This window comes from Arachis ipaensis, chromosome B06 (genome assembly GCF_000816755.2).
Source record: "Arachis ipaensis cultivar K30076 chromosome B06, Araip1.1, whole genome shotgun sequence".
Taxonomy (NCBI): domain Eukaryota; kingdom Viridiplantae; phylum Streptophyta; class Magnoliopsida; order Fabales; family Fabaceae; genus Arachis; species Arachis ipaensis.
The window spans coordinates 103509873-103519835 of record NC_029790.2 but is presented as its reverse complement, the minus strand read 5'-3'; the positions used below and the strand labels follow the sequence as shown (position 1 = coordinate 103519835).

At 38.6% G+C, this 9963-nt stretch overlaps 1 long non-coding RNA gene across 1 annotated transcript; it reads left to right on the top strand.

Annotated features, from left to right (window-relative positions):
* LOC110264091 lies at window positions 706-1227 on the top strand. The gene is made up of 2 exons (XR_002349824.1): window positions 706-767; window positions 907-1227. It is a non-coding gene; the product is annotated as an uncharacterized LOC110264091 (long non-coding RNA).

Here is a 9963-nt window from a genome sequence, read left to right as displayed (position 1 = left end):
CACTGAGAGGATGGATGGTAGCCATTGACAACGGTGATCCACCAACATACAGCTTGCCATGGAAGGAGATCTGCGTGCGTAAAGAAGAAGACAGTAGGAAAGCAGAGATTCAGAAGACAGAGCATCTCCAAAACCTCAATCTGTTCCCCACTATTGCATAACAAGTAACCTTTATTTCATGTTATTTAGTTTTCATAAACAAAAATCATTTTTATTACTAATTTTCTGACTAAGAATTACAAAATAACCATAGCTTACTTCAAGCCAATAATCTCCGTGGGATCGACCCTTACTCACGTAAGGTATTACTTGGACGACCCAGTGCACTTGCTGGTTAGTTGTGCGAAATTGCAAAAGTGTGATTGTGATTTCGTGCACCAATTCCTCTTCTGTTAGTAATAATAATACTGTAAGACAACTAAGATAGAGGATTTGAAAACCTGGGATTTTCATAATGCACAATATTCTTGGCAAATACATAATTCATTTGAACTGACCACATATCCCATTTTGAAAACTTGTTTATTTTTTAGATATACTTAGGAATCATGAGGATCTAGAATGTTATTGCTTTCAGTTTTAGTTCAATCTTCTCAGTTTCTAGTGAACTTTAATGTATCTTGTTTTGAGCTATAGATATTATATATTATTCTCACACTAGTTTTTAACAATGACATATCTTGTAGATTAAATTGCTTGATTTGTCCCTGCTATCAACTACAGAGATTGATTGGCTTAACAACTACCACTCACAAGTCTAGGAAAAGGTATAATATTTGTGGTTGACCTTGTTGAGACAGTCTGCAACATCATGTATAGGCAATCCTCATGCAATGCAAGATTATTCCTTTTGTAACTCCACTTAATTTCTATTTTGTATGATTGAATGTTTCATAACGCTTTTAGGTGTCGCGATTGCTGGATGGCTCTGCTCGACAGTTGCTTTGGGACAACACAAGGCCTATTATGCAATGAGACTTGACAGAAGCTAATGGATTTTCATGTTAAGGTCCCATGCCACTTGTGCTTCACGTTCACATTCTGGCGTATCTCACTCCTTCCTTGCTTTGTCTCTAATCAATCTGCATAATTCATATAGCAAACTATGTGTATAATAAAAGAGTGAGAATTAGAGGCTGTAGATATCTCAAGTCAACTCCAGATCATATTCATTGGATTTTAGACTTTTAGTTAGGTAAGACGAGCAATTTAGCTGTTTGCAGTTGCAACTCAGCAGTTACAATTTTATATTCTTTATATAGATTTCTTTTTACAAGACTCTTATTGAATCGAACATTATCATTTATCAACACTTTGTATTTGAAGAAGAAATTTTGAATTTAGTTTCTCAAATAATTTAATTCTATGATGACAAATTAAATTGATCATTTTGTATATAATTGTTAGTATATGATTGCTGATGTATATAATGCATAAAATATATACATGTATGTGAATGCAATCCACCTATGCATGATATTTTATTTATCTTCTAATTATTCTCTTTCATTTTTTTTAGTTTTTAAATTTTGATATTAAAAAATAAATTTTTAATTTGACAATATGTAAATAAGATGAGATTAATGAATGATTTGAAATTAAAAATAAATAACTACAAGGTTTGTGGAGGTTTGAAAATCTCACAAAATAGTTAATTTGTGTTAAATTGAAAAGTCAAATTGTGGGGTTTTAAACTACCACAAAAATGATTTAAAATTACCACAAAAGTTCAATATAAAACCTCCACTAAACATGCAGAAAACCCCTACTGAATAGATTGTGGAGGTTTTTAAAAACCCCCCACAAAAGACCTCATAGCACCTCAAATTTTGGGGATTATAAACTTCCACAAATAAGAAAAAAAACTGCCACAAATAAACAAAAACCTTGTAGTGAACTAGCAGCACTCAAGACACCTCCTATGAAGGAGATGCCTATGATCTAGATCAACCCATGATGGAAGAGGTGAATTACATGGGAGAACCCTATGGAAACACCTATAACTCCTCATGGAGGAATCATCCTAACCGCTCATGGAATGATCAACAGAAGCCTTAGCAAGGCTTCAACAATAATCAAGGTGGAAGAACCTAGAATAGGTTTAACAACAGACCATAATTCCCATCTTCTCAGCAACAGATGGAGACTTCTAAGCAGAGCCTTTTTGAATTAGCAACCATAGTCTCTGAACTCTCTAAGACCACTCACAATTTTATAACAGAAACTAGGTCCTCCATCAGAAATTTGGAGGTACAAGTTGGTCAACTGCGCAAGAGAATTCCTGAGACCCCTCCTAACACTCTTCCTAGTAACACTGAAGTGAATCTAAGAGAAGAGTGCATGGCCATCACTGTAGAGGTTGAGGCCAAACTTGAAGGGGATATTCTGGCATTGAACGCTAGTAAGGAAGACCTTACTGGGCGTTCAACGCTCAAAACGCCAGTGAAGGTATGCATGATGGGTGTTCAATTCCCAATGACACACAAATCCTGGCATTGAATGCCACAATAGGGATAGTTGGCAACCCTCAGTCCACTGAGAACTTCCCTATTAAAGAACTGATAGAACCAAAGTTTCATGATGAGCCCATTGAAGTTTTCCTGAATGCTTGGTTGAAGATCATAGAATCTGCAGAGTACTCCTCCTCTGATGAGGAAGAGGAAACTAGGAAAGAGCAAGTTGCTCAGTTCCTAGGAATTCTGATGAAGCTGAATGCCAAGTTGTTTGGCACAGAGCCATTGGAGGAAGAACCTCCAGTGCTCACCAAGGATATGTGAATGCAATCCACCTATGCATGATATTTTATTTATCTTCTAATTATTCTCTTTCATTTTTTTTAGTTTTTAAATTTTGATATTAAAAAATAAATTTTTAATTTGACAATATGTAAATAAGATGAGATTAATGAATGATTTGAAATTAAAAATAAATAACTACAAGGTTTGTGGAGGTTTGAAAATCTCACAAAATAGTTAATTTGTGTTAAATTGAAAAGTCAAATTGTGGGGTTTTAAACTACCACAAAAATGATTTAAAATTACCACAAAAGTTCAATATAAAACCTCCACTAAACATGCAGAAAACCCCTACTGAATAGATTGTGGAGGTTTTTAAAAACCCCCCACAAAAGACCTCATAGCACCTCAAATTTTGGGGATTATAAACTTCCACAAATAAGAAAAAAAACTGCCACAAATAAACAAAAACCTTGTAGTGAACTAGCAGCACTCAAGACACCTCCTATGAAGGAGATGCCTATGATCTAGATCAACCCATGATGGAAGAGGTGAATTACATGGGAGAACCCTATGGAAACACCTATAACTCCTCATGGAGGAATCATCCTAACCGCTCATGGAATGATCAACAGAAGCCTTAGCAAGGCTTCAACAATAATCAAGGTGGAAGAACCTAGAATAGGTTTAACAACAGACCATAATTCCCATCTTCTCAGCAACAGATGGAGACTTCTAAGCAGAGCCTTTTTGAATTAGCAACCATAGTCTCTGAACTCTCTAAGACCACTCACAATTTTATAACAGAAACTAGGTCCTCCATCAGAAATTTGGAGGTACAAGTTGGTCAACTGCGCAAGAGAATTCCTGAGACCCCTCCTAACACTCTTCCTAGTAACACTGAAGTGAATCTAAGAGAAGAGTGCATGGCCATCACTGTAGAGGTTGAGGCCAAACTTGAAGGGGATATTCTGGCATTGAACGCTAGTAAGGAAGACCTTACTGGGCGTTCAACGCTCAAAACGCCAGTGAAGGTATGCATGATGGGTGTTCAATTCCCAATGACACACAAATCCTGGCATTGAATGCCACAATAGGGATAGTTGGCAACCCTCAGTCCACTGAGAACTTCCCTATTAAAGAACTGATAGAACCAAAGTTTCATGATGAGCCCATTGAAGTTTTCCTGAATGCTTGGTTGAAGATCATAGAATCTGCAGAGTACTCCTCCTCTGATGAGGAAGAGGAAACTAGGAAAGAGCAAGTTGCTCAGTTCCTAGGAATTCTGATGAAGCTGAATGCCAAGTTGTTTGGCACAGAGCCATTGGAGGAAGAACCTCCAGTGCTCACCAAGGAACTCAATGCCTTGGTTCAGTAGAAACTACCTCAGAAGCTGTCGGATCCCGGACGCTACCTGATTTCCTGCACCACAGGCACCATTACCTTTTATAAGGCTCTGTATAACCTAGGGTCAAGCATAAAACTTATGCCACTCTCTGTAATGGAGAAGTTAGGAATCTTTGAGGTACAAGCTGCAAGAATCTCACTAGAGATAGTAGACAGGTCAATGAAAAAGGCTTATGGTCGTGTAGAGGATGTCTTAGTAAAGGTTGAGAACCTTTACATCCCTGCAGATTTCATAATCTTGGATACTGGGGAAGAAAAGGATGAATCCATCATCCTTGGAAGACCCTTCCTAGCCACTGCCAATGCCATCATTGATTTAGCAAAGGGAGAGCTAATTCTACAGTTATGGGAGGACCACATCTTGTTCAAGATGCCTAACAGTTGTGCAATACTTAGTGTTCCAACCCTCTCTCTCAGTGCAAAGTTATACAGAGCCCCCAGACACCAATTCTAAGTTTGATATTGGGCAGCCATTATCAAGCACTGAGAATAAAGGTACTAAGAAGAAAGTACCTAAAAGTTGGAGGGATAAGAAAATCCCCACTAAAGGCCTCTCACCTGGCATGAGAGTTGTCTTCACAGACAATCCAGTCATTCCACACACTATGAACAGGATCCTGTCTGTAGAACATGTGGAACTTATCCATGAGAGTACAGGCAAGAAGTTCACTGTAAGGGGCAAAATTCTGAGCCCCTATCCATCTTCGTAAGGAGCTAACCGTCAAGCTAGTGACGTTAAAGAAGCGCTTATTGGGAGGCAACCCATCAATAATTACTGTTTTCTTGTTTTTCTTTAAGTTTATTTAAGTTATTTCAGTTTAATTTTCATATTTGATTAAGTTTATGATCAGGTGCAGTAGTTAGAACAGAAACAAAAACAGTCAGAGCCAGAAATAGAACACCTTGGAGCAGAAACCTTGCTGGCATTGAACGCCAGTCAGGGGTAGAACCTAGGCGTTCAAGGCCTCAACAGAGGCACATACCTGGCGTTGAACACCAGGAAGGAGGTCTCTCAAGGGCATTCAACGCCGAATGAGAGGCACATAGCTGGCATTGAACGCTAGCCAGGAGCAAGAGCTGGGCGTTCAACGCCCACAAGGGGCAGGGAACTCGAATTCCCTAGCCCCTCAGGATCAGTGGATCCCACAGAATCTCCACCTACCCCACCTTCTTCTCTCTCTTACTTTCACTCTTCCCCACATACTCTTCTCTATAAACCATAACCCAATCACATCTATATCACTTCCCAAAACTATCTTTACTCCCACCAACCCCTACCCACTTCAAGTACAAAATTTCCAACCCAATTCCCACCTATTTATTCGAACCCAACCTATCCCACTCCTATAAATGCCTCTTCTTCCTACCATTCATACACACACCATTCATATACTAAAGCCCTTCTTGGCCGAATCCACTATCCCTCTCCATCTCTATTCTCTTCTTCTTCTACTCTTTTCTTCCCTTTTCTTCATATTTTGTTCAAGGACGAGCAAAGCTTTTAAGTTTGGTGTTGGAAAAGCCTTTCTTTTTGCTTTCCATTCACACTTATGGCACCCAAAGTCAGAGAATCCTCTAAAAAGAGGAAAGAAAAAACAGTTGCTTTTACCTCCAAATCTTGGGAGATAGAGAGATTCATCACCAAATCTCATCAAGACCACTTCTATGAAGTAATGGCAAAGAAAAGGGTGATTCATTAAGTCCCCTTTAGGCTAAAAAAGAATGAGTTTCTAGAGATCCGAAGAGAAATTCGGAGGAGAGGTTGGAAAGTCCTAACCAATCCTATCCCAGAAGTTGGGATCTTGATGGTGCAAGAGTTCTATGCTAATGCATGGGTCACTAAAAATCATGATACTTGTGTGAACCCACATCCAAAAAATTGGCATACCATGGTCTGAGAGCGTCTCTTGGATTTCAGCCCGAAAAGTATAAGGTTGGCACTCCATTTGCCACTGATGCAAGAAGACCCACATCCTTACACTAGGAGAATCAATTTTGACCAGAGGCTGGACCAAGTTCTTTCAGATATTTGTGTGGAAGGAGCTCAGTGGAAGAGGGATGCTCAAGGCAAGCCTATCCAACTAAGAAGGCTTGACCTCAAGCCTATAGCTAGAGGATGGTTGGAATTTATCCAATGCTCTATCACCCCTACTAGCAATCGGTCAGAAGTGACCATTGACAGAGCCATCATGATTTATTACATCATGATTGGAAGTGAAGTGGAGGTACATGAGGTAATACCTCAAGAGTTGTACAAGAAAGTTGAAAAGCCTTCCCCCCTTAGCAAGGTTGGCTTTCCCCCACCTTATTTGTCACCTATGTAATTTAGTTAGAATTGTCATAGAATGAGACATTCCTATTGAGGAGGATAAGTCCATCATGAAGAAGAGGATGGAGCAAACTAGAGAGCCAGCACATGGACCACAGCAAGAGCATGTGGAGCTGCCTCAACAAGAAATTTTTGAGATACCTCAAGGGATGCATTTTCCTCTCCAAGGCTATTGGGACCAATTGCACACTTCTCTAGGAGAATTGAGCTCCAACATGGATCAACTAAGGATGGGACATCAAGAGCATTCCACCATCCTCCATGACATAAGACAAGATCAAAGAGCCATGAGGGAAGAACAAAGAGTTATGAGGGAAGAACAACAGAGGTAGGGGCATAACATAGAGGAGATCAAGCACTCTATTGGATCCTTCAGAAGGAGTAGTAGCCGCCATCACTAAGGTGGATTCATTCCTTTTTCTCCCCTGTTGTTCATATTATTTTTCTGTTTTCTATGTATTGTGTTTTATTGTCTGTTTCTAGTACATGATCATCTATCTTTATGTCTTAAAGCTATGAAATATTCTATGCATCTATCACCTTACTTAAAAGAAAAATTATTTTATTAAAAAAGAAAAGTAAGATGCATGAATTTCGAGTTATATTAGAAACAGTTCAATTATGTGATGTGGTGGCATTGCTTTTGTTTTCTAAATGCATGAATAAATAGTGCATATTTGATGTTGGAGTTAAAGAATGTTGGCTCTTGAAATAATGAGGATAAAAGTGAAGTATTATTGGTGATCTGAAAAATCCAAAAAAACTGATTCTTGAAGCAAGAAAAAGCAGCAAAAAGCAAAAAAAAAAATTACGAAAAATAAGAGGCATGCAGAAAAAGAAATAAAAAGCAGAAAAAACCAATAGCTCTTTGAACCAAAAGGCAAGAGCAAGGATCCAAGGCTTTGAGCATCAATGGTTAGGAGGGCCTAAAAGAAATATCTTAGCCTAGGCAGTTCAAATGAGCTGCTTCCCTAACTATATGCTTGTGGTGTGAAGGTGTCAAGTGAAAAGCTTGAGACTGAGCAGTTAAAGTCGTCGTCCAAAGCAAAGAGTGTACTTAAGAACTCTGGAGACCACTGACTGGGGATTCTAGCAAAGCTAAATCACAATCCTAAGGGGTTCACCCAGTTAAAGTGTGTGTGGCATTTATGTATCCAGTGATAATACTGGAAAACAAAGTGCTTAAGGTCACAGCCAAGACTCTAAAGAAGCTGTGTTCAAGAATAAAAAAGAACTTAACTAAGAAAATCAATAGTATCATCTGGATTCTAAGTTCCTAAAAATGCCAACTATTCTGAGCTTCAATGGAAAGTGAGATGCTAAAACCCTTCAGAAGCAAAAAGCTACTAGTCCCTCTCATCTAATTGAAACTGAGCTTCATTGAGAACTCTGAAATTTATTGCATTGTTCTATTTCTTTTTTATCCTACTTTATTTTTGGTTGCTTGGGGACAAGCAACAGTTTAAGTTTGGCGTTCTGATGAGCGGATATTTTATAGGCTTTTTGGCATCATTTTCATATAGTTTTCATTATGTTTTGTCTAAGTTTTATTATGTTTTCATAGGTTTTGTGCAAAATTCACATTTTTGGATTCTACTTTGAGTTTGTGTGTTTTATGATAATTTCAGGTATTTTCTGGCTGAAATTGAGGGGCTTGGACAAAAGTCTGATTTAGAAGCAGAGAAAAGACTACAGATGCTGTCAGGATCTGACCTTCGTACACTTGAAGGAGCTTTTCTGGAGTTACAGAAGTCCAAATAGCACGCTCTCAATGGTTATGGAAAGCTAACATCCAGGGCTTTCCAGAAATATATTATAGTCTATACTTTGCTTTGGAAATGAAGGCCCAAAACTGGTGTTTAACGCCTGCCACCAGTTTTATTCCTGGCGTCCAGCGCCCACAGGAGAGCAGCTGGTGTCCAACGCCCAAAAGGGAGTTCCTAGCCAGCATTCAACGCCCCTAAGGGATACTAGCTTATAGGAAACACTCAAGCTCAGCCTAAACACTCACCAAGTGGGCCCTAGAAGTGGATTTTCGCACTACAAGACTAGTTTATCTTATTTCTGTAATTCCTAGTTAGCAGATTAGTATATATATACAAGAGTTCACCCTTGTTAGAGGACTCTTGCCCACTTTTACTTTCTCCATTGTATTTTCGAACAGCATGAGTCACTAACCTCCTAAGGTTAAGGTTAGGAGCTCTGCTGAGTTTCATGGATCAATAATATTACTGTTTTTATTCAATATGTCTGATTCTATTCTCTTATGCAACCTCGTTCTTCATCTAATGAATTGAGGGTGACCCGAGACAATCACCCTTGTTGTACATGGGTTCCGTGCAATTCCTGACCCGGATAGCGTTGAACTAAAGCTAGAGATTGCATTGCGGATTCCAATAGAACATATGAGCAACTTTGGATATGTGACATATAATCTCGTTGACTGTGGGTGCGTGAGGTTTCTGTGGCGTTAAGGCTAGGGTAAGAGAAGAAGCACTTTCTGATCCGGAAGATCTGCCTTATCTGTGGCACCTTGAGTAGGATCGTAAAGGGGAGTGGATTTCTTAGAGCTTCATCTTCTGCTACAGTGAGAAACTTAGAGGTGACTTGATGAGAGGACATGAGTCACTTCAACGTGGTGGATTGCTGCAGTAGAGGAGATTAACTTAATGAAAGGACATAAGTTAATCACTTACGGCTGCCATTGAAGGAATCAGAAGGTTATTGAAGAAGACAGTAAGAAAAGTTAATCCGGAAGGACAAAGCATCTCCGAAGCCTCAACCATTCTATTACCATTGAATTCCTATTTACCTAGTAACATTCTATTTATCTATTTTATATGTTTTTCGTGACAAACTATAATTTCTATCTGCCTAACTAATATCTGCAAGGTATCCATTGCTTCCTCAAACCAACAATATCTATGGGATCGACCCTCACTCACTTGAGGTATTACTTGGACGACGCGGTATACTTGCCGGTCTATTTGTGCGAATTCTGCAGAGCCAGTTTTGCGCACCAGACATATACATATCATTCTGAAGCTCTGACTGTTAGCTTTCTAACGCTACTAGAATCGCCTCATTTGGACCTCTGTAACTCAAGTTATGATCACTTGAGTATAAAGAGGTTAAGATTGACAACAATTCACAGATTCCCCTTTAGTGGTAAATTTTCTTGAAAATATAACCTGAATCTACAATCTTTTTAAAACAACTCCAATACTTGATTAGTTTTAAAACTCCACTAGAAACATAAGAATTTTTTATTTAAAACTAAGAAAACTAATAAAAATGAAATATAAAAACTAATAAAGATGCCTAGGCATCAATACGCCAGAGACATCGATCCAAATAGACAAACCTAGAGGATGCCTCTCCTCCATCAATGTTGCATGTATTTTTTGACAATGGTGTTGATGAAAAACAAATTTTTCCTGTGTCCTTTGCTTCGTTGTTAGATGAAGAATCGAATAACCTGCGTTTAATTTT